The 24627-nt window shown below is 48.6% G+C and overlaps 1 long non-coding RNA gene across 1 annotated transcript; it reads right to left on the bottom strand.

Annotated features, from left to right (window-relative positions):
* Window positions 1–2263: 2263 nt before the first annotated feature.
* LOC130541016 (uncharacterized) lies at window positions 2264–6305 on the bottom strand. The gene is made up of 2 exons (XR_008955062.2): window positions 6012–6305; window positions 2264–5563 (listed from the first exon to the last, which is right to left on the bottom strand). It is a non-coding gene; the product is annotated as an uncharacterized LOC130541016 (long non-coding RNA).
* Window positions 6306–24627: the final 18322 nt, after the last annotated feature.

The raw sequence follows: 24627 nt of genomic DNA, 5'->3' as shown, positions 1-24627 counted from the left end.
TCCCATCCCTTTCTCTCTAGGAGACATCCGTCTTTGTGCCCAAACTGGAAATCTGAACCGCGAGCTCTCTCATCTCCCTACTCTTGGAAGTTTTCTGTGGCAGAAACAATAATGTTCACGACACAGACCGTTGACTCCCCTGGGTTTCCCAGCTGTGCCATATGGCTAGCTTTGGCCGATGAAATTGAGCAGAAGTGATACGTGTCATTTCCAGGCTGAGGCAGTAAAAAGCTGGTGCGCCCTTCTCCAGGGTCTGTTTCCCAGCTGCCGCAGCCATGGAGGCCGTGTGTCCCAGATGGTGCCGCTACAGCTGATGGAACTTCCGTCAGCCTGGGTCCCTGAGTGAGTCTGTGGAAGAGAACTGCAACTGCCTGCCAACCTGCTGGGACAGACAACATGAGCAAGAAGTAAGCTTTCGCTGGGCTCAGCCACTGAGACCCAGGGGCTGTTTGTTACCATAGCGTTGCCTGGCACACCTGATTCAAGCTCCTGACACGCTCTGTTGACTTTGCTGTGTTGTTCACTGGGAGGCACCAGCATGCATGAGATAGAAAACACTTCCTTCCACTCTGGCCAATAGCCTTCACTCAAAATAGTGCCGATGAGTTTACATCCAGCCCCAAAGATTTAAGGAATTTCTCTCTGAGCTTGGGCCCAGGTCTGTGCCTTCCTTTGTATTTCTCTACAGCACATGGTTGGCACTAGTATAAAAATGGCACTCTTCCACATGCCAAGGCATTTAACAGGCATGAAGCACGTTTGCTGATGATCTCCCATGAGGTGGAGGAGATAGGCTTAATTTCTGTTTTAAAGCTAAGAGCATTGCAGCTCAGAAGGATCACATTCAAGGTCACACAGCTAATTATAGTACTTGAACCTAGGTCTGTGTCTCTTGCCACAAAAACCAGTATTTCTCAAAATGTAGTTCTGGCCAGGTACGGTGGCTCACACCTGTAATCCCAACACTTTGGGAGGCCGAGGCAGGCAGATCACTCGAGGCCAGAAGTTCGACACCAGGCTGGCCAACATGACAAAATCCCTATCTCTACTAAAAATACAAAAATTAGCCAGGCGTGGCAGTGCATACCTGTAGCCCCAGCTACTTGGGAGGCTGAGGCACAAGAGTCGCTTGAAGCTGAGAGGCAGAGGTTGCAGTGAGCTGAGATCACGCCACTGCACTCCAGCCTGGATGACAGAATGAGACTCTGTCTCAAAAAAAAGAAAAAATGTAGTTCAGAGACTGAAAGCCAGGACCTGGGAATGTGCATTTTTTAAGTTCCTCAGGCCATAATTATGCTGAGTTTGAGAATCCTTGCCCCACATTGCTTCCAACCATCCTGTCAGCTTTCTACAGTGGGAGGGGAGCGGTGGGAATTTAGAGGTGAGCCAAAGGCTTACTTCCCCAACTAAAGCAACAAATAAAAAATGTCTCCCCTGCCAGACTGCTCTTTGTGCCTGAAATTATCCCAAAAGACTCATTTCTTTGGGTTAAAATACAAACAGTCCTAGATCACTCGGGACCTTCTCATGAATGAACTCGGGTGATTCCCAGCCAGGAACAATGGCTTGTACGAAGTCACTCTGCAATGTCAGCTTTTGCGGGGAAACATCAGTCAAGAGTCAAGACCTTGATCTGAAAAGGCAAATCCAGCTGGAGGTTGCAGGTGGTGAGATCCTGGACAGCAGGGAGAGGCTTAGCATCAATGGGGTGGGGGTGGGATGGGGTGGGGGTGGGGTGAAGGTGGTGGAGGACTCCCAGGAGAGAAAAAAAAATGCAACTGGGGGTATGTGTGAAGCCACACATACCAGAGTCAGAAAGAACTGGAGGCCAGGTGTGGTGGCTCATGCCTGTAATCCCAGCACTTTGGGAGGCCAAGGCAGGTGGATCGCCTCAGGTCAGGAGTTCGAGACCAGGCTGGCCAACATGACGAAACTCCATATCTACTAAAAATACAAAAATTAGCCGGGCATGGTGGTGCACACCTGTAATCCCAGCTACTTGGGAGGCTGAGGCAGGAGAATTGCTTGAGCCCGGGAGGCAGAGGTTGCAGTGAGCTGAGATCGTGCCACTGCACTCCAGCCTGGTGAGATGCCTCCAAAAAAAAAAAAAAAAAAAGAACTGGAGTAAAGCCTCAGCCTTGCTACTTAACGGTGTGACCTTGCAAATGTTACTTTACCTCCTGTGCCTAAGTTTTCTCATGTGTAAAACAGAGCTAATAACAGAATCTACCCATAGGGGCATTATAAGAATCAAACACATTCATGTGTGGAACAGTTAACGTTTACTGACCCTTGTGCCAGTAGCCATGCTAAGTGTTTTGCATATATTATCAACTCATTTAATCTTCATAGACAACCGATGGTGTGGTTATTATTTTACCCATTTTATAAAGGAAGAAAGTAAGGCACAGAGAGATGAAGTAACTTGCCCCAAGGTGGCACAGCTTCTAAGTGTCAGAGTCAACATTTGAACCTAGTCAGTCATATTTCAGGGGCAGTGGACCTGATGGCTACACTCAGCGACAGATGCTTCATCTCATAGAGACAGCTGCAGTGGAGGGGGATGCAGTGCACCCTGCTGAAGGATGGACCTCTGGGCAGGGGTCCCTGTTGCTCAGGTCCAAATGCAGACTGAACAGTAGCCTTAACCATTAAAATCACTACAGAGCTAAGGGGTGAGCGCACACTCTGCCTGTTCTCCCTCCACCCCCAAGACACTCACCCTATTCCACACCCAGAGGAGGACATGGGGTGCTCCCTTCCAGAGCCTGGAGACCCTGGGATGGCTCCAGCCCCTTCTCCCAACATCCCCCCAACAAAGAGCACCAAGTACCCTTGCTCTGCTGTCCTGCCGGACAGTTGTCCCGGGATCAGTGTTTTTGGTTGTTCTTTGTTTTAGCTTGCTTCCCTTTTAGAGTATCTCCTGAAATAAACAGCAGTGTTGCAACGAGAAAAGGGAGCCCAGCCTCTCTGGAGCAGTTACGATGGGCAAACAATGTCGAGGAAATCCACATGCGGTGTCTCACAGGGCCTTCACACCTTTGAGAAGTAGATATTATCATCTCCATTCTGCAGATGAGGACACCAGGCCCAGAGAGGCTAAATGACTTGCTCCAAGTCACAGAGCAAGTCGGCAGCACCTCGCTGCATCAAATGCTTGTATGTTGGAATCCAAAGCTATTTATGGGACTTGGGGCCCAGCTGGGGCTTGTACATCCAACCCCCAAAGGTGAAGTTCTCTGTTCCTCATTCATTCCTTCATGTGCTGAGTGTTTTGCAGCAGCGGCTCAATGTCAGGCATTGGAGTAGAGACCATAGCAACCTGGCCTCCGTTTCATTCTGTTGGCAGGGCTGGCGGTCTTTCTAAATGGGATATTTGTAGAGGTTTCCATCGCCCCAGGTTCTGTAAGTCCTGATCATCAGCCCAGGGTCTGCTCCTCAGGGATGGGAGTTGGGGGTTCAGCTTCTTCTTGGGAGAATCCAGCTCTGGGCGTTTCAGGAAATTTCTGACCTGCCAGGTTTCCTAATCAGTCAGAGCTGGGGAGTGGGGGCCGAGAGAAGAGGTTTCCCGTCAGCCCAGCTTTTGTCTCTCACATGAGCCCGAGACAGACAAACCACAACCACAGACTCGACCAGCTGTGGAAGCGTCGAACAGGAAACCAAGAACATCTGGTGCTCCACTTCCTCTGAGGGCCGTGCACGTCTGGGGGGCCAGGTGTGCGTGTGCGCATCCGCCTGTGTGCACGACTGTTTTCTCTCCTGCTGTTGGTTAGTGGGACCTGGATGCAGACAGAGCTGGAAACCACAGATCTTGTGGTGACAAGGAAGCCAGACACTGGCTCCCCAACCCTTACAGCACGGCATCCCTCCTCAGACACTAACCCGGGATCCGACCCAGTCTCGCAGGCCACCTGCCAGCACCCGGCCCTTGGCTAGCTTCAGGTCACCATTGAAGAAAGGGATTTATTTTCCTTTCAGATTGTGATGGTTTAGAGGCATTGTTTGGAGGTGAGGTGGGAGGGCTCTGCTTACATAGAACTTGGCCTCAGCGTACAGACCCACAAAAAGCAACCTCTGGACAAAAGCTGGTTTTTTTTTGTTTTTTGAGACAGAGTCTTGCTCTGTCAACCAGGCTGGAGTGCAACGGTGAGATCTTGGCTCACTGCAACCTCTGCCTCCCAGGTTCAAGCGATTCTCCTGCCTTAGCCTCCCAAGTAGCTGGGATTACAGGCACGTGCCACCACGCCCGGCTAATTTTTTTGTATTTTTAATAGAGACAGGGTTTCGCCATGTTGATCAGGCTGCTCTTGAACTCCTGACCTCACGTGATCCACCTGCTTCGGCCTCCCAAAGTGCTGGAATTACAGGCGTGAACCACTGCGCCCAGTAGCCATGCAAAGTGCTTTGCTTATATTATTAACTCATTTAATCTTCATAGACAAACAGCTTTTTAAAAAAGCTGTTTTTAAAACAATTTGAGGAGCATCTGTGGATGAATGCTGAGGCCATGTGCCGGTCAGGGGGCAGTCTTCCCATTAGTGGTGGTGTTCTCTGCGTAAGGAGAAAACAGGGTTTTTAATTTTTCATTTTTCTGAAGGGAAGAATCATAAGGAAGTGGAAACAAAAGACTCCCCAAACCATAGCATGAGGTTTAACTCTCATGATACCTTAAGGAAGTAGGCATTATTATGCCCATTTTTATGAATCATGAAATAGATGTACAGGAGGGTTCAGAAGTCACCCCAGCTCATACAGCGCCTAAGGAGCAGGGCCAAGGTTCAATTCAAACCGAATCCCAGCCTCATGCTAGATCTTAGTTCACACTTCATTCTTTCAATGAGCATTTATAATCTAAACTGTACCTAGCAAACAGTTGGGACTTCAATGTTTCTTGAATTAACCACCTAAATGTGCCATGATGTCAGAGACAGATGTCATCCTCACTGTGGCCCCCAGGTTCAGCACAGTATCCAGGAAAGAATGGGTGCTTGCAGTCCCAGCTACTCGGGAGGCTGAGGCAGGAGAATTGCTTGAACCCGGGAGGCAGAGTTTGCAGTGAGCCGAGATCTCGCCATTGCACTCCAGCCTGGTTGACAGAGCAAGACTCTGTCTCAAAAAAAAAAAAAAAAAAAAAAAGCATAGGTGCTTAATCAGTGTCAGCCAATGAATACGTAAAGGAATTCTAAGTTTTAGAACAGTGATACTTTATTTTTCTTTGTTTGTTTGTTTGTTTTTGTTTCTTTTGAGCCGGAGTCTCACCGTCGGTCAGGCTGAAGTCCAGTGGTGCCAGCTCGACTCACTGCAACCTCCACCTCCCAGGTTCAAGCGATTCTCCTGCCTCAGCCTCTGGAGCAGCTGGGATTACAGGCGTGCACCACCACGCCCGGCTAATTTTTGTATTTTTAGTAGAGACGGGGTTTCACCATGTTGGTCAGGCTGGCCTCAAGTGATCCGCCCAACTCGGCCTCCCAAAGTGCTGGGGTAACAGGTGTGAGCCACCACGCCCGGCCGATACTTCATTTTTCTGGAGGTCATTTACTTAGTAAGGCCAACTGGATCCTGGCTAAAAATGTGAAAGAAGACAGAAAGAGTCACGAGCAGTGAACAAAAGTCACGGGTCCTAGCACGTAAAAGTTCAAGTACTTGATTCAAAGCCGAAATTCTCAGGTCCTCAGTTGTAGCCTGGTTACCCTTACAAACACCAGTGCTAAAGAGCACGGTTACTAATCTTTCCAGGACACAAGATTTGAAAGCATCTGTTTCGAAGGGAGATGACCTGCTAGAGGAAGCTTGCGGGCAACAGCAAATTGGGAGTTCGACTAGCACTTTCAGACTGGGATGCAACGAAGAACTCGCCAGCAGAGATAAGAGATGGGCAAGATGAAGAGAATGAACTCTGATTCTCGGATATCTGCCCGCAAGGTGGCTCCGAGAAAGCCAGCCGGAAACTGCAGCATCGCGGAGGACTTCTCTAGTTCAGGTTAAAGAGACAGCAGCCAGAGGGAGCCGACCTCAAACCCAACTCCGGACAGCAACCTTGAGGCCACCCGAGGCGGCGCATGCGCAGTGTGCGAGGTAGTGCTCTTCATACCTGCCGACCTGCGGAGCCGTCTTACTGAGCAGGGCTTACGTCACGCAAGCGCCGCGGGTGTGTGACGTCATCTGAGAGCGCCACGCGCGGTCCCGAAAACCTGAGCACCCTCTGGCTAAGGCGTTGCTGTAGAGACGGTGCGCCAGCCCCGCCCCCGAGGCGGGATTGGAGGAGAACTGGTCAGCTGACAAGGGTGACGTTTCGAAAGCGCGCGGGAGGCCGTGCTGGGACGCAGAGCCCGAAAACGTATTTGAGGGGCGTCTTGACCGAAGGTGCTAAATATCACATGTCCCCATTAAAGTAAAAATGCAAACTGCTCTAATCGGATTTCATGTAAGGGAGGAGGGCTGGGAAGACTTAAATGTATCACTTCAGTAATTTAGGGGTGGGAAGAAGAGTTTGGACCAGACTAGTGCCGGGATAACCTGACCTTTTTGAGCCTTAATTTCTTCTCGAAGGGATCTTTCCCATCAGCATATAAACATGTAATTTCCCCCTTCCTGAGAACCCTGTGGTGGCTCCAGCTCCCACCCCATGCCCTCGCTTTCTGAATATCGTAACTCCTTGGAAGAGTGTATATATTCTTTGTCCAGCTCTCTCCTCCCACTCTGTTGAACTCCCTCCAGCCAAACTCAGTCTCTCCCAAGTCCTCCTCTTACCTGCTCTATCAGCAATTTTTGATACAGTTTATCACCCTCTCCTCCGCAAAACTTTCTTCACTTGGCTTTTGGCAGTGCACACACTTGTTTTTCTCCTCCATCCCTGCCCCACCTTCTCTGTTTCTTTTGCTAGCCTCTCCTCTTTTTCCTGACCTCTAAATGTATCAGTACCCCCAGCACTGGCTCCTTGGACTTCTTTTCTTTTCACTTAATCTCTTGATGATTTCATCGGGTTTCATGGCTTTAAAGACTATGTGCTGATGACTCCCCTCCATATAGCTCCAGCCTAGAATTCATCCTCAAGAAAAATCCTTCTGGCTTCTCAGGCTGTAAACTTTGAGTTCTTCATCCCGTGTCAAATCTGTCAGCAGATCCTATTGGCTTTTCTTTTTTCCCCAGAATCTGGTATCCACTAACAGCATCTTAGACCAAGCCCCCATCTCTCACCTGGATTATTGTAATTGCCTAGCTGGTCCTTCCTCTGCTCCTACCCCGTCAGTCTGTGTTTACATAACAACCTCAGTAATTCTGTTAAAAGTCATATCATGTGCCTCCTCTGTGCAAAAACTACCAGGCCTCCTGTCTCAGAGTAAAAGCCAAAGCTTTACCATGGCTAGAAATGTTCCACACGACCAGGCCTCTATTCTAGACCTTTCTTTTCTTGTCTCCGTTGCTCACTTAACACCAGCCACAGTGGCCATTTTGCCAGGCTTGCTTCTGCCTCTGGGATCCTGAACTTGCCTTTACCTCTGCCTGGAACTTGTCCTCAGTTATCCCCAGGGCTCTCTCCCTTACCTCCTCCAAGACTTGGCTCAAATGTTCCTCACTGAGAAAGGCTTTCACCAACCTCCTGGTTTTAAATTGCAAATCAGACTCCCCCAAGCCCGCATTCCCATTCCCTTCCTTTTGCTCCATTGCATTTAATGTATCACCTTCTAATAAACCGTTTAATTTAGTTCTTTATCTTATTTGATGTCCCTCTCCGCATGAAGACAGGAATTTGTTTCATCATTGCTCCATCCCCAATTCTGAGACAGAGTGCGTGGCACATGATAGGTGCTCAGTACAGGTCTGTGGAGAGAATGGGTGCATTGCAGAATCCAAGGGTTAAGGCATGGTTAGGAGCTAGAGCTTTAGAGGCTTGGGTTCCAGACTCCCTTTACCACTTAGCTGCTTTGTGGCTTTTTTTTTTTTTTTTTTTTTTTTGAGATGGAGTCTCACCCTGTGGCCTAGGCTGGAATGCAGTGGCCCCATGTGGGCTCACTGCAACCTCCGCCTCCCGGGTTCAAGAGATTCTCCTGCCTCAGCCTCCCAAGTAGCTGGGACTACAGGCGCCCACCACCACACCTGGCTAATTTTTGTATTTTTAGTAGAAACGGGGTTTTGCTATGTTGGCCAGGCTGGTCTTGAACCCCTGGTCTCAGGTGGTTCATCTGCTTTGGCCTCTCAAAGTGCTGGGATTCTTTGGGAAGCCGAGGCAAGTGGATCACCTGCGGTCAGGAGTTCGAGACCACCCTGGCCAATGTGGTGAAACCTTGTCTCTACTAAAAATACTAAAATTAACCGGGCGTGGTGGCGGGCACCTATAGTACCAGCTATCCGGGAGGCTGAGGCGGGAGAGTTGCTTGAACCTGGGAGGCAGAGGTTGCAGATCACACCACTGCACTCCAGCCTGGGCAACAGAACTAGATTCCGTCTCAAAAAAAAAAAAAAAAAAAAAAAAGGGCTGGGATTACAGGTGTGAGCCACCGCACCTGGCCATACTTTGTGGTCTTTAAGACATTTATTTAACCTTCCTGAGCCTCAGTTTCCTCATTTCTATTGTGGACAAAATAATACCTAAGGCTTTCATTTGACAATATTGAACACCCCTAGATGACCAGCAAACAGCATAGCTCCTGGAGATGCAATGGAGAACCTGAATGTCCCCTCGCTCCCCTGGAGTCTGTATACTGAGAAAGGGGCTATAGACAATAGTCATGCAGTCACCCAAATAAGACATTCTTCATAAATTGTGATAAGTGATGAAGGAAAAGCAGATCATGCTAAAGAGGCAGGCTGGGAAAGAACTTCCCTGAGAGGGCGACTTCACTGTCCGAGTCCGCTTAGGCTGCCATAACAAAATGCCACAGATGGAGGGATTTAAACAGCAGATGTTTGTTTTCTCATGATTCTGGGGGGCAGAAATCCAAGCTGAAGGTGTCAGCAGGTTTGGTTTCTCCCGAAGCCTCTCTTCTTGACTTGCAGATGGCCACTTTCTCTCTGTGTCCTCACATACATGATCTTCTCTCTGTGTGCCTGCACACGCTTGCTGCTGGTGTCTCTCCAGTGTCCTAATCTCTGTTTTGAAGACAGAGTCTCATTCTGTTGCCCAGGCTGGAGTGCAGTGGTGGGATCTCAGCTCACTGCAACCCCCGCCTCCCAGGTTCAAATAATTCTTCTGCCTCAGCCTCCTGAGTAGCTGGGACTACAGGTGCACGCCACCGTGCCTGGCTAATTTTTGTGTTTTTAGTAGAGATGGGGTTTCACCATGTTGATCAGGCTGGTCTCAAACTCCCAACCTTGTGATCCCCCTGCCTTGGCCTCCCAAAGTGCTGGGATTACAGGCATGAGCCACCACACCTGGCCTTTTTTTTTTTTTTTTTTTTTTTTTGAGACGGAGTCTCACTCTGTTGCCTAGGCTAGAGTGCAGTGGTGGGATCTTGGCTCACTGCAACCTCCATCTCCCAGGTTCAAGTGGTTCTCCTGCCTCAGCCTCCCAAGTAGCTGGGATTACAGGTGCATGCCACCACGCCCAACTAATTTTTGTATTTTTAGTAGAGACGGGGTTTCAACCATGTTGCCCAGGCTGGTCTTGAACTCCTGACCTTAGGTGATCCACCCACCTCAGTCTCCCAAAGTGCTGAGATTACAGGTGTGAGCCACCATGCTCGGCCCAGTGTCCTAAGCTCTTGTAAGGACGTCAGTCAGACTGGATTAGGGCCCATTCCAGTGGCCTCATTTGAACATAATTATCTTGTTAAAGGCCAAATACAGTCACTTTCTTAAGTCCTGGGGGTTAAGGCTTCAATATATGAGTGGTGGGGCACTCAGTTCAGCCCATGACATTGTTTAAAATTCAAAGGATGCATAGAAAGGAGCTGTGGAACAAGAGGAACCTTTCAGGGAGAGAGAAGCGGACGTGCAGAAACCCTGTGGCTGGAAGCACTGTGTTAAGTTAGAGGAAGTGGAAGGCCTGTGTGGCTTGAGCTCAGAGTGAGGGGTCTTGGTGGGAGTTACACTGGGAGTTGAGGGTGAGGAGCCACCTAGAACTGTTGTTGGGAGTGATTGGGAGTGATGTGGTAAGAGTTCGGTAATGCAGCGGTCCCCAACCTTTTTGGCACCAGGGACTGGTTTCATAGACGACAATTCTTCCACAGACCAGGGCCGGGGAGGTTGGTTTCAGGATGAAACTGGTCCACCTCAGGATCATCAGGCGTTAGATTCTTATAAGGAGTGTGCAGCCTAGATCCCTGGTATGCATAGTTCACAATAGGGTTCGTGCCCCTATGAGAATCTGAGGCTGTTGCTGATCTGACAGGAGGTGGAGCTCAGGCGATAATGCTCGCCTCCTGCTGTGTGGCCCAGTTCCTAACAGGCTATGGACTGCTTCCGGTCTGTGTGCTGGGGGTTTGGGACCCCTGCTGTAACGGAAAGGTTACTCTGGCCACAGATGGGTTGGAGGGAGGCTCCCCTTAGCTCCAGAGCTAGTGTAATGGTGACACAGTGCATGGCATCTCCTAGTAAGGGCTCCGTAGAGGGTTACTGGTTAATGTTTTTCATAATGGCCACCTGACGTGGTTGATGGGAGGACTGAATGAAAAAGAGGCCAAGAAGGGCTTAATAAATAAGTGATACGGAGAACACTAGGATAAGCATCCAAAAGCAGTGAAGAGTCTGTATTTGGTGGTGCTGGATATAGTGTAGTTTAATCAGATGTGGTCGCTACCTGTCCTGGAAGGTCTTAGATGCGACTCATGCAAAAGAGGAAAGAAGTAGCTGGAGCAGGGAGGCACTGACTGCATGTGTCGTCTTCCAGAAGCCCAAGTACAGTGGAAACGATCTGAGAGAAGGAGCACTCATCTTTTATTTATTTTCTTCAGATTCAGCTGAAAGCCCCCCTTAAGTTTACTGTCAGGGTGCTGATACACAGAGCTACTCCTAAAAGATTTAGGGTACTGGTAGGGGATGGGAGTTCGCCTCCTGCAGGCGCTCAGTAAGAGTACTGTTGGGCAGCGGGAAGGTTTCTCATTTCGTTCCTGGAATTCAGTGTCTGGAAGTGGAACCTGATGTGATCTCCCACCTCCCTTCAACTCTACCTTTTCTTTAGAGACAGAGTCTTGCTCGGTCCCCCAGGCTGGAGTGCAGTGGTGCAACTGCAGCCCGGACCTCCTGGGCTCAAGTGATCCTCCCGCCTCAGCCTCCCTACTTGTTGGGACTACTGGCCTGCAACACCACCCCCAGCTAATTTTTTTTATTCCTTGTAGAGACATGGTCTCACTATGTTGCCCTGGCTGGTCTCAACCTCCTGGGCTCAAGCAATCCTTCTGCCTTGGCCTCCCAAAGTGCTGGGATTACAGGCATGAGCCACTGTGCCTGGCTTTTTTTTTTAAGAGCTAGGGTCTGTCGCCCAGGCTGGGTGCAGTGGCTCTTCACAGGAGCAGTCATAGTTCACTGCAGTCTCGAACTCCTGAGCTCAAGTGATGCCCCCACCTTAGCCTGTAGCTGGGACTACAGGCATGCGTCACCACACCCAGCTTATGACTGTACGTTTTGATGGTTTCATGCAACAAAGGCTGCTCTTTGTCTTGGAAGAAACCAAGACAAGCATTTTATCCCAATGGCTAAAAAACTCTGACTGTCCTCCTCCACACCCTTGACAGAGGGCCATCTGCCAGTGATTGGGAATGCACTAGACAGCCCATCCTAATTTTGGATGGAATTAATTGTTAGAATCTGCTTTGTAACACTAGGCCAAATCTATCTCTTGTAAGTCCTGGTCTGGCCTTCAGGAGCTACACAGACCCAGTTCCTCCTCTTTACGGCGTTAAATATTTGACAATGGCCCTGGGCTCTGGGCCACCCTTATGAGGCCTCCAAGTCTTCTGTTCACAAATTGAACACCTTCCCCCAACAAAAAAGGTGTTTTTTTCTTTTCTTAACGATGCTTTTATGAATATTCTTGTACATAAATCTCTTCATATTTGCCTTTGGATACATTTCTATAAATGAAACTTCTGGGACAAATGGTGCATTTTATAGTTTGTGCTATATATTTCCAGATTACCCTCCAGAATGGATGATTTTTTGCTTGTACGCCCACCAGCAATTTACAAGAGAGCCTGTTTCCCCACAGCTTACCCACCAACATGGGGAATTTTCATTCTTTTTAATCATTGCCAATCTGATAAGGGGAAATGATTATTTCATGGTTGCCTTAATTTTCATTTCTTTGATTATGAGTGAGATTGGACATGTTTTCCAACCACATCCTATACTTTTGCAATCGAGTTTTGGAGCTCAATGCAGGACCTAACATGTATTCCAGTTAAATTTTATCTTGTTGGATTCAACCAATCATTCCTTCCTGTTGAGATAATTTTGGACCTGACTCTGCAGTCCCAGCATGTTGGCCTTCCTTCCCAGTCTGGTGTTATTTGCACAGTTGATAAGCAGTTATCTTTGGACTTATCCAAGTTGTTGACAGAATGTTAATGAGTGTAGGGCCAAGGACAGAACTGCTTGGCATTCCACTAGAGAAAGCCTTGGGACGACACTGTCCCATCTGCTGTGACAGTTCAATCTCACCATGCCTAGGAGCCTTCACCTGGGACACAGGGCCTGGGCACAGACTCCAGCCCTGGCCCTGATTAGCTGCGTGGCCTTGAGAAAGTGCTGTTGTCTCTCACTGAGATGTACTTTTGAGCTCTAGCAGCCTTTTTCTCACTATTCTGTGCATAAGAATTTCATGAGAAACGGTCAAATTGTTGTCAAAGGTCATGGCAGTATCACAAAGTATTCACCCCATTTTCTAATTTAGTGGAAGCAACACAACAACAACCCTTTGTCATGGACATTGACCTCTGGGATCACCCTTCCTATGTGCTGGTCAACCATTTATTTGATTTTCTGCCCCAGAATTTTGCCCACGATCAACATGAGGTTCAACAGCCTTCAGTTTATCCAATTCACACATTTTTTTTTTAAATACAGGGTTTTGGCCTCCTCAATTCTCCATGATTCCTCAAAGCACCCTGAGACGTCAGAAGTGCTCAGCACTCCCTGCCAGGGCTTGTTGGTTCTGTTGCCCTGGTTCAGTTGTCTGTCATATCAGGAAGGAGGAAGGGGGGAAGGCCTCCTCTCCTCCAGGCATGGACAGAGGGCCAGAGTTCATTCACAGCTGTGGCAGCATTGAAAGGAAATGGGGGAAATGCTTAGTTTGGGGGGAAAGGGGCTTTGTGAGACGACACATGGCAACTGCCCAAGTCACCAGCTGAAGAAACAGCTTCCATGGCCCTGCCAGAGGGACCTCTGGTTATGCATCATTCTCTCCAGCCCGGAGCTTCATCAAGAAAATAAGCATCAGCAGTATCATCTCCAAGTGAAATGATAGCACATTATGTCACCTTTCTTTGAGTTCCTTTAACATCAAAATCAGACAAGACTGTTCCAAGGAGGGAGCAATAAACATTAACCCCATGTAACAGATAAAAGACTAAAAGAGAAATTAGGTAACTGATTTAAGTGACACAGGGAATCCGTCATAACTCTGCTGACATGGCTTCTTATCATGCCTGGAATGTAGTTATTGATTTACACCTTGTAAATTTCTCAGTACACGATGTACAAGTGGCCACTCCATACTGTCTGTTCTTTTTTATTCAGACCAATAGTAAGAGTAATCATGAGAATATGCCAGGCACAGTGGCTCACACCTGTAATCCCAGCACTTTGGGAGGCGGAGGCAGGAGGATTGCTTGAGCCCAGGAGTTTGAGACCAGCCTGGGCAACATGGCAAGGTCCTGTCTCTATATAAAATGTAAAAATTAGCTGGGTATGGTGGCACACTCCTGTGGTCCCAACTACATGGGAGGCTGAGGCAGCCGGATCGCTTCAGCCTGGGAGGTCAAGGCTGCAGTGAGCCAGGTTCACACCACTGCGCTCCAGCCTGGGCAACAGATCAAGATCCTGTCTCAAAAAAATAAAAATAAAATAAAAATTAAAAAAATAAAAAATTTATATATATATATATATGTAATAATGATAATAAAGGCCGCTATGGTTTGTTGATTTGTTTGTTTTTGTTTTTTTGAGACGGAGTCTAGATCTGTCGCCCAGGCTGCAGTGCAGTGGTGCGATTTGGCTCACTGCAACCTCGCCTCTCAGGTTCAAGCAATTCTGCTCAGCCTCCCAAATAGCTGGGATTACAGGCACATGCCACCATGCCTGGCTAATTTTTGTATTTTTAGCAGAGATGGCATTTTGCCATGTTGGCCAGGCTGGTCTCGAACTCCTCACCTCAAGTGTTCTGCCTGCCTCAGCCTCTCAAAGTGCTCGGATTACAGGCGTAAGCCACTGCGCCCGGCCAAGGCTGCTATGGTTTGAATGTTGGTATCCACTCTACAACTCACGTTGAAGCTGATCCCCATGGCAGTGGTATTGAGAGGTGGGACCTTTATAAAAGAGCCTGAGGGAGTGCGTTCGGCCCCCTCGCCCTCCTGCTTTCTGCCACCTGAGGATGCAGCAAGAAGGCCCTTGCCAGACACCGAATGCCGGCACCTTCATCTTGGACTCTCCCAGAACTCTTGAGAAATGAACTTGTATTGTTGATAAATGACCCAGTCTGTGGTATTTTGTTAGAGCAGCACAGATGGGCTAATACAAAGGCTGGAGATCCTTACTGAGCCCTTGCCACGTTCTCAGTGCTTTGCAGAAATGAACTGTTTCCTCTCACACACCCCTGACGTAGATGCTGGCTTCATTCCATTTTTTATAGATGAGGAAATGGAGGCACAGGAGAGAGGCTAAGTAACCTGAACTGAGGTTCACCCTCCTCCCCTCCAAGCCCAACCCTGCTTAGCTTCCAAGATGAGACAAGATCTGGCACGTTCAGGGTGCAATGGCCATAGACAGGTCACCCCTCTTCTAAAGGGCAGAGCTGGGGTTTGAACTCAGGCAGTCTGACTCCATGGTTCAGGCTCTGAATGGTAATGTTCTGCTGCTTCTGTAAATAAACGAGGATAAGAAAGGAATAATTGGAAATGGTTTCTCCCCCAAACTGTGAAACTGCATTGCAAACAGTGGTCTCAGCTACTAAGGAGTAACAAACAGCTCTTTCATCTCCTGAAAGAACTGCGTGCAAAGGAAGGAGTGAGGAGAGAAGGGACATCCAGAGCCTGAAGAACCTGTAACTTGAGTGCACAGCCTCTAAGTAATCCCAAGTGGACCGTGTGAACCTGCAGTCAGTGTCTGTGGCCACGAGGCAGAACACACAAACACCAGGCCCCAAGATTCTCACCAAGATCGTGTCATGAGACAGGACCTCACTGCCCAGCCCCCGCCTCCCAATAACAGGATTACGAGGCTGAGTGCGGTTACTGCTGGCACAGCGAGCTACAGATGTAGCCAGGACTGGGCGCCAATCGACGGATTCCCAATATTGTCTTCCAGTTGCTAGACTACGCTGCTTTCCAGTACATTATTTGGAATACAAAAACTAAAATGTAAGTAAAGCATTTTCATACAAATAATTTCAACCGCAACAAGGCAATTGGCTTCTGATTAAGTTGGCAAGAAGAGGTAATGAACTCATTCCGATTGACATATTTGGAGATTCTCTTGCCAAATCCAATTGGCAGCTTCATAATTATGGAAACGTCCATGTTATTTCCACTCAACCAGGGTTAGGGCTGCTGGTATCTGATTCAATGTTTACTTCATGAATGAGGTCAGTTCCCAGCACAGCTGGGGTTTCGGCAAAGGAGTCAGCAAACAGCATTCCCACTAGAATCTGACTGGCGTTTGTCACAACTTCCAGGGCAACCTTCCCCCAGCTCCCCCAGGTCAGCTGCTCTCCCTAGCGTTGTCTGTGGTCCGGCTCCTCTCCCTGTAGAAGCAGACTCAGCCTCGACATGATGAGGTCACATGCAAGCTTCCCCTGGCACAGTGGTTCATTCTTCAACCTGTCCCCTTGGTATTGCAACACCTCGCTCCTGGACAACCCCCACGCACCATGAGCTTCACGCTGCCAGGAAATGGGGTAGGGTTTTAAGAATTATTTATCCCAGGATGGTTCCACGTGTGTGGTATGAGAGTGACTCAGAGTGCCATGGAAGCCACCTCCAAAGGTAATGACTTCCCATAGGTCAGAGTATCCTTTCAGCCAGCTCCCCACACTGATGAAAACAAAAACAAAAGTCGCAAGTACTCAGAGCACTCATGAAGAACACACATTCATGGAGTGACCATCTGTGAGTTCACAGAGTTCCTGGGGAGACTCAGGGCAGAAGGGAAGGGCGGCACCCCACAACAATGCCAGGGGTCTAGCTCCTGGTGGCTCGAAGCTGCAAAGGGCTGGAGTGTCACTGATCTGTTTGTCGAAGTCCTGAGCTATTGCCATAGGATAGCGGCATCAAGAAAGTGCACAGTAAGAGTCCGAAGCAGCTATCTCTGCCCTGGCAGCAATTTCCCTACGTGAGCACAGTAAGCTAGGAGGAGGCTAAGCATGATTTGGTTTGGATCTCAAAATAATCGTGGGCATCATATGATGTGATGAGTTTTGCCTAAGAAAATCTGAAAAGAGCCATGGAGAAAAAGAATCTGGAGTGGGAGATGGTTTAGGCATTGGAGGCAAAGGCAGATTCAAGAAGAAACTTCCTCTGCCCCAACGTTGACAACCAGACTGATGGCCGTGCCCCATGCTTTCCCAATAGGAGAACAATGAGACTGAAGGCAGTTGATGTGAACACAAGAATCAACAACGTAGAGGAGACACAGTCCCAGGTGTAAAGAGGGGAGCTGTCTCTCCCTGTGGCCTCAACAGGAGGAGAGGGTTGTCAGTCTAGGATGAAGACTCACTGTCTCGTCCTAAGGGTCAGTCCACCTGCCATAGGAGGTTTCGGAACACCTCTCCTCACTTGAGGGTCGACATGCTGTAGGGTCCATGGGGCCCGCTGGACAGTCACAGTCCCAGCTCACTTCTCCCACTGGCTTTCCTCAGGAGCTCACACTACCTGTCTCAGCCCCAAGATGTTCCTTCTGTCTGCTCCTGTTCCTGACTCAAACGTGTTGTTTGCCGTCAATTCTGTACCCCGTTTTATCAACATTGTCATTGTTACATCATCTTATAATGTTTATTTTGTTTGTTTGTTTTTGAAATGGAGTCTCACTCTGTCACCCAGGCTGGAGTACAGTGGTGGGATGACAGCTCACTGCAGCCTCCAGCTCCCAGGCTCAGGTGATCCTCACACCTCAGCCTCCCAAGTTAGCTGTAACTACAGGTGCACACCACCACCCTCAGCTAATTTTTTTTGTATTTTTTGTAGAGACAGAGTTTTGCCATGTTGCCCAGGCTGGTCTCGAACTCCTGGGCTCAAGCAGTCTGCCCTCCTTCGCCTCCCAAAGCACTGGGCTCACAGGCATGAGCCACCACACCCAGCCTCATTTTATAATCTTTTAAAATTATTTTTTTCCCTTGAATATTCTTTGGGAAGTTTTTGAAGATATGGCTCTGACTTAGCCTGTTTTGTGCTGCTCTAACAGAATGCCTGGGACTGGGTAATTCATAATGAACAGAAATGTATTTCTCACAGTTCTGAAGGCTGAGAAGTCCAAGATCAAGGCGCCAGCATCTGGCGAGGGCCTTCTTACTGCATCATCCCATGGCAGAAGACGGACGGGCAGGAGTGGGTGGGAGAGAAAGACAGACCAAAGGAGGCTGAACTCGTTCCTTTATAAGGAACCCACTCCTGAAATAATGGCATTAATTCATCATCCATTAAACATCTCTGAAAGGTCCCACCTCCCAACATCTCCATATTAGGGATCAAGTTTCCAACACATGGATGTTGGGGGGCACATTCAAACCATAGCAGGCACTAAACCAAGTTCTTTTCTTCCCCCTCCCTGGCCTCATGACCTTTGCTGTCTACCCACTTGGCACAGCTGCACTGGCCGCCCTGCTGATGCCCATCCACACCAGAGACACACCCACCTCAGGATCCTGGCACATGCCCTTCCCTCCAGCAGGAACACTCTTGAGGCCATCCCCACAGCTCCCTCCCTTCCTTTCAGGCTTGACTGACATATGCCCCCTCCCCAGGCACTTGCATGCATGTTCTTCCACACGTGATTCCCCCAGCTTCTATCCCCATCTGAAATAGCACATTACTTGTTCCTTATCTGCTTCCCCCTCTGGAGTGCCAGCTCTGCCTGGCAGGGATTTTTGACTCTCGCCTACTGCCACAGCCTGGTGCCAGCACAGTGCCAGGCGTGTCCACCCTGCAGCATTTACTGAGTGCCCACTGCACACCAGGCACTAGTCTTGGATGCTTTTGCAAATGTTTCTCCAGTGATGGAGGAACTAAAATTCTTTAAACTCAAAGGAACCGTTGTGTCTTCTGATTCCTCCAAGAGCTTTGAGGAGCTGGGCAGATGCAATGTCACTTTGCTGTCTCCCTCCACCCCGCTGCCCTTCTGACTTCATATATCAGCTTTCCCAACAGATGTGGGAAAGTGGGGTCATTCCCAGGAAAGGCAGAGCCTTCCATGACTTAGGAACCCAGGTGTTTGCTCCACTGGGGCCAATTGCTCCTGGCTTTTTCTGAGCTCCTAGGAGGAAATGCATCTGAAATGCTGTCACCCTCCCCTGATCATTAACAGAGCTCTTGAACTGGCGGAGTTGTCAGCGAGGCAACCACAGGCAGGCAGGCAGCCATCGCACCGGCTTTGCAGAGAGGGCTGGAGAGCTGATGCCCACGCCACGGGAAAGGGCCAGTGCCTGAGCCAAGAGCCTGACTGGAAAGTGTGTGTAAGGGACACCTGGAGGAAGCAGGGGCCTCCAGGGCCTCCTCCACCGACTGGAACCCGTGGTGCTCACCCGCCCGCCCTGAGGGCTCACTACCCTCCCTGCCCAGAGATACAGTGGGGCTGGCGGCTCACCAGGCTTTGTGATCCCAACGCTCACGAGTGTTCTCCCAACAAATTGGAACTTCTTTTTTTTCGTCTCATTTGAAAAAGTCTTTTGTGAGCTAGCAACTGACCCCAAAGTAACCTCTCTATTCCTGTTGGAAGGGAAAATATTTCCAGATCAGAGAGACTGCAGCGCCAAGCCTTGGCCTATATGAATACTTGATTATGCCTCCTGAACGCAGTCTCCTGAGCATGTGCCAGTCAGTTTCAGAAATGAACTCTGGCCGGGTGCGGGGGCTCACGCCTGTATCCTAGCACTTTGGGAGGCCAAGACAGGAGGATCACTTGAGCTCAGGAGTTCGAGACCAGCCTGGGCAACATGGTGAGACTCTGTCTCTACAAAAAAAAAATTTTTTTTTTCAATTAGCCAGTATGCTGGTGCACACCTGTAGTCCTAGCTACTTGGGACACTGAGGTGGGAGAATCACTTGAGGCGGGAGGATTGCTTGAGTCTGGGAGGTCAAGGCTGCAGTGAGCCGTGATCACACCACTGCACTCCAGCCTGGGCGACAGTGAGGCCCTGTCTCAAAAAAAAAAAAAAAAAAAAAAAATCAAGAGGTTTATTATTTGCCCCATCAAGTATTTTAAGACCAAAGCTTCACATTCTCAAGAGTATGATGTCATGAAATTCCCACGTATGACCACATTTTGAAAAACAGTCATTGTGTTTTGGAAAGTGAGAGGGTTAGCCTATAATGTGGAAAACTCCTAAAGTGGAAGTTTGAGATGCACAGGCAGAATGGGCCGCCGAGCTATAGCATTTGCTATTGTGAACTCATGTGACTGCCCCAGAATTATCTGGAAGTTCAATGTTCATCTTCTGAAAAGAACTGGGACCTCGCTGTGCCAGCTGTTGTTGTTCTAAGTGCAGTATAAGCAGGTTTCTATTTAAAACCTTCACACCTGGCACTTGAGTAGTGCTTGTTTTCCAAAGGGCACCCTCTTTCCCTCGGATTTTTTGCACCTTCTCCTTTTCTGTTAGTCCGGTTTATCTCAGCCTGCTGGCATGAAGAGAAGGACAGTTATAAAAGCCATTTATAAAAGGAGCAGGGAGGTAGTGGTCTTTCGTCTTTGCTGCAGAAACGGCTTGGGTAGATATACAAGATGGCCCGAGAAACAATGCTGGGAGTGAGGAGCATGGACCGGCCAGGGAGACAGGAGGAAAGCAGGTTTCCCTGTCTTCATGGTACAAAGAAGGCAAAGGCAGGTACTCAAGGCCATGCTCCTTCCTAGACCACTTGGGTGAGGCCTCTGGACACTCCCCTGGGTCCCAGCATGCCTAATCAGAAACTCCAGATCTGAGCCAGGCGTGTTGGTGGTGCCTGTAGTCCCAGCTACTCAGGAAGCTGAGGCAGGAGGATCACTTAAGCCCAGGAGTTTGAGGCCAGCTGGGCAACATAGCAAGATCCCATCAAATTCCAGATCTGTCACCATCAGTTGTCTCTTGGGGAGAGAGGGGCTCAAGAAAGGAAGGAGAATTTAGAAGTGGGGTAAAGAAAGGCTAGAAACGGGGAAATGGGGGAATGCACAGCAAAAGCAATTTAAGGAAGAGACCGAGACTGAGACAGGGATGTCAGAAAACAAGCCCATAGTTTTTTTTATCCTCTACATCCAAACACATCTTCATCACCTTAATTATAGACTGAGAAATGACACGGCTAAACTAGTCAAGGGCTGGGAATTTAAGATTATAAAATCGGTCGGGCGTGGGGGCTCACGCCTGTAATCCCAGCACTTTGGGAGGCCGAGGCAGGTGGATCACCTGAGGTTGGGAGTTCGAGACCAGCCTGACCAACATGGTGAAACCCCATCTCTACTAAAAATACAAAAATTAGCCAGGCATGGTGGCAGGCACCTGTAATCCCAGCTACTTGGGAGGCTGAGCCAGGAGAATCACTTGAACCCGGGAGGTAGAGGTTGCAGTGAGCTGAGATTGCACCACTGCACCCCAGCCTGGGTGACACGTTGAGACTCCGTCTCAAAAAAAAAAAAAAATTGTAAAACATCTCACTTCTGACCTTCAGAGGGTCCTCCCCTTCCTCTCTGTCCTTCTCCTCCCTCTCTGTTCTTCACCTCATCCCCCCACCTCCTTCTCCCCCTCCCCCTCCTCCTTCCTTCACCCTGGGCACAGCCCGTCTTGGAGGAGCAGAAATCGCTCTGAATGACACTGGCTGGGACAGAAGTGCCCTGGGGTCAGGCCTGAAGCAGTCGGGCCCGAACAAGGCAGCAGTTGTGTACAGGAGCTTTTCAAGGAGGTTTTGCAGATACAAGGACGTTGGACAGAGAGGAACAGAGAAATTCCAGAGATTTTTCACGTGCAAGCGGATATTTCCTTTGAGAGTTTCTAGACTAAATAATACTCCTTGTGTCTGAGGGGACGGTGTATACTGCTGACCTGGCAATGTTCTCTGCCTGCAGGATGAGCACAGGCAGGCCCCGCGCCTGCCCGGAGGGAGCTGTAAGCAGAGGAAGGTGAAGTGGCCTGAAGAAATGTCTGTACTGGAGACAGTCGGGGCTGTGTGCCTCTGCCTGACGCAACATCATTTCAGACGTGGAGGAAGGATCTGTTGGCAGATCTTGGGACTCAAATGGGCTGGACTTCTAAGAAAAAATATACCCAGGCCTCTCTATTCCACCAATTTTCATTCTTTCATACATACATATTTATTTATTTAAACAGACTTTATATTTTAGGCAGTTTTAGTTCACAGCAAATTTGAGCAGAAAATGCAGAGGCCCCATAGACTTCCTTACCCAACATACCCACGACCTCCCGCTCTGTCAACACCCTGCAGCCGATTCATCTGACAGTCGATGAAACGATTCACACATCATTATCACCCAAAGTCCATCATCTACATTACAGACTCTTGGTGTCGTACATTCTGTGCGATTTGGCAAATGTACAATGACGTGTACCTGCCATTGCTGTGTCATACAGAGTAATTTCAGCGCCTGATAATCCTCCATGCTCCGCCTGCTAACCTCTCCCTCCCCCATCCCCTGGTCCCCAAGGCTTTGCTTTTTCCAGAGTGTCACATAGTTGGAATCGTACGGAACATAGCCTTTTCAGAGTGGCTTCTTTCACTTAATAATACACATTTACCTTTCCTCCATGTTTGTTCACGGCTTGATAGCTCATTTCCACTGAATAATATTCCATGGTCTGGATGTAGCCATTTTCATATATTTTTAAGAAGACAGACTGTTTCATGGGGTGACATGATTTGTTAATAACTAGTATTATAATTAAACTTACAATAAAAGAAATACGTGGCTTAAATAAAACAACTGTATATCAACCCTATCAATACTGAGGCTATTATTATCCTTCTGGTTGCAGTAAGTAAACTGAAGCACAGAGCAACCCTGATTTACCCACAGCAGATAGGTCAGTGATGTGAGGGCCATAGGAAGAACAGAAGGGGCCGACGCGGTTGCTCAGGCCTGTAATCCCAGCACTGTGGGAGGCCGAGGCGGGCAGGTCACTTGAGGTCAGTAGTTTGAGACCAGCCTGGCCAACATGGTGAAAGCCCATCTCTACTAAAAATACAAAAATTAGCTGGGCGTGGTGGCGCGCTCCTGTAGTCCCAGCTACTTAGGAGGCTGAGGCAAGAGAATCGATTGAACCTGGGAGGTGGTGGTTGCAGAGAGCCAAGATCACATCCTGCACTCCAGCCTGGGTGGCAGAGCGAGACTCCGTCTCAAAAAAGAAACGAATAATAAATAAATAAATAGAAATGTAAAAATAAAGGGAAAAAAAAGCACTGAACTAGAAGGAAAGTGTACCTAGTTTACTTTCAGGGAATCCTTCAGGCTCTGAGAGAAATCTGACTCAAAAACTAATTTTAGACCAGAAAGTCAACGTAGTAGTTGAATTCACACAACTCAGTAGTTGAGTTCATACAGTTCTCTCTAGAAAAGGTCTACACACAACCAAATACAAATGAAGCTAAATTTCCACAAAAAACATTAAAGCTACATCTAATTTTTGATGAAGTGTTGCAGAGACCACCCCCCACTTCCGTCCTAATGGTTTGAGACACGTTTTCTTTTTTTTTCTTTTCTTTTCTTTCTTCTTTTTTTTTTTTAAATATACAGTATCACTGTGTCACCCAGGCTGGAGTACAGTGGCACAATTTCGGCTCACCACAACCTCTGCCTCCTGGGTTCAAGCAATTATCGTGCCTCAGACTCCCAAGTAGCTGGGATTACAAGCATGCACCACCACACCTGGCTAATTTTTTTAATATTCTTAGTAGAGATGGGGTTTCGCCATGTTGGCCAGGCTGGTCTCGAACTCCTGACCTCAGTTGATTCACCCACCTTGGCCTCCCAAAGTGCTGGGATTACAGGTGTGAGCCATCACGCCTGGCCGAGACACGTTTTCAAGCCTTGAGGTGCATTCCAGTACGCCCAGCTCACTTTGTAATATCTGAATTTTCCTGACTCAAGGTTTAAATTCCACTTCAGTGATATGGGCCACAGTAGTAAAAAGTGTGGTGCTTGCATCAATGTCTGTGTAAGGACCCTACTCGAATTAGGATGAGCCCGTTGACAATGGAGACTGATTTCCTGCATTCAAAGTGTTATCTATACAGTGTCATTCATGTGAGTCCATTCATAGTATTTGGTAATGAGGAGGAGGGTGGGAAGGATGGGAAAGGCATTCCCGGGCAACAGCGAGCACCTTGGTTCATGTGAGCTGCCCAGTGATGCTGATGCTATAGCTTGACTAACACATCACTGTTCCCAACCCCCTTCTCGCTTGCCATCTCCACTCAGGAGGCTGGGAAAGCCAGATGCACCTGGCCCAGTTCTACCAAAGGACACACACGTGCATGCCTTCCAAAGGCCCTCGAGGAGAGGTCTTGCTTTTCTTCAATAAGAGACAGATAGGACTAGAAATGCCCCTTCCCCTTCTTCCTACCTTGACTCTGGGTGTGATTCCTAGAGCAGCGGCAGCCATTTATGACCATGAGGTGACCAGCAACTTTTGAAGCTACTAGTAGCTTCCAGTAGGACACTGGAAATGCCTAGAATATCAATAAACCAAAGAAGACCAGCTATGCTATTAAAACTATCTCCTGGTCCTGCTACCTTCAGGAAATAGAATGGAACAAGACGTTAAAAATGATTCTGTTTTGGCTGGGCACAGTGGCTTACGCCTGTAATCCCAGCACTCTGGGAGGCCGAAGCAGGCAGATCACCCAAGATCAGGAGTTCAAGGCCAGCCTGGGCAACAAGGCGAAACCCTGTCTCTACTAAAATACAAACATGAGCCAGGTGTGGTGGCACATGCCTGTAAACTCAGCTACTTGGGAGGCTGAGGCAGGAGAATTGCTTGAACCCAGGAGGCAGAGGTTGCAGTGAGCTGAGATCCAGCCACTGCACTCCAGCCTGGGTGATAGAGCAAGACTCTGTCTCAAAAAATAAAAATAAAAAAGATACTGTTTCAATTCTGGCAAAACTCCTGAGGTGGAAAACAAACCAGTAGGTGCCAACAACTCCAGTGTTCTAAAGAGAGGTACTGAACCAGCTCACCAGGGCCTGCAAAGAGGCTTCCGGGAACCTGTGACCGCCCCTAGGGCAGAAGGTGGCAAGGTCAAGAGAGGTTAGAATGAGAGATGACTTTTTTTTTTTTTTTTT

Source organism: Pan paniscus, chromosome 1, assembly GCF_029289425.2.
Source record: "Pan paniscus chromosome 1, NHGRI_mPanPan1-v2.0_pri, whole genome shotgun sequence".
NCBI lineage: Eukaryota > Metazoa > Chordata > Mammalia > Primates > Hominidae > Pan > Pan paniscus.
This window is presented reverse-complemented; position numbering and strand designations above follow the sequence as displayed.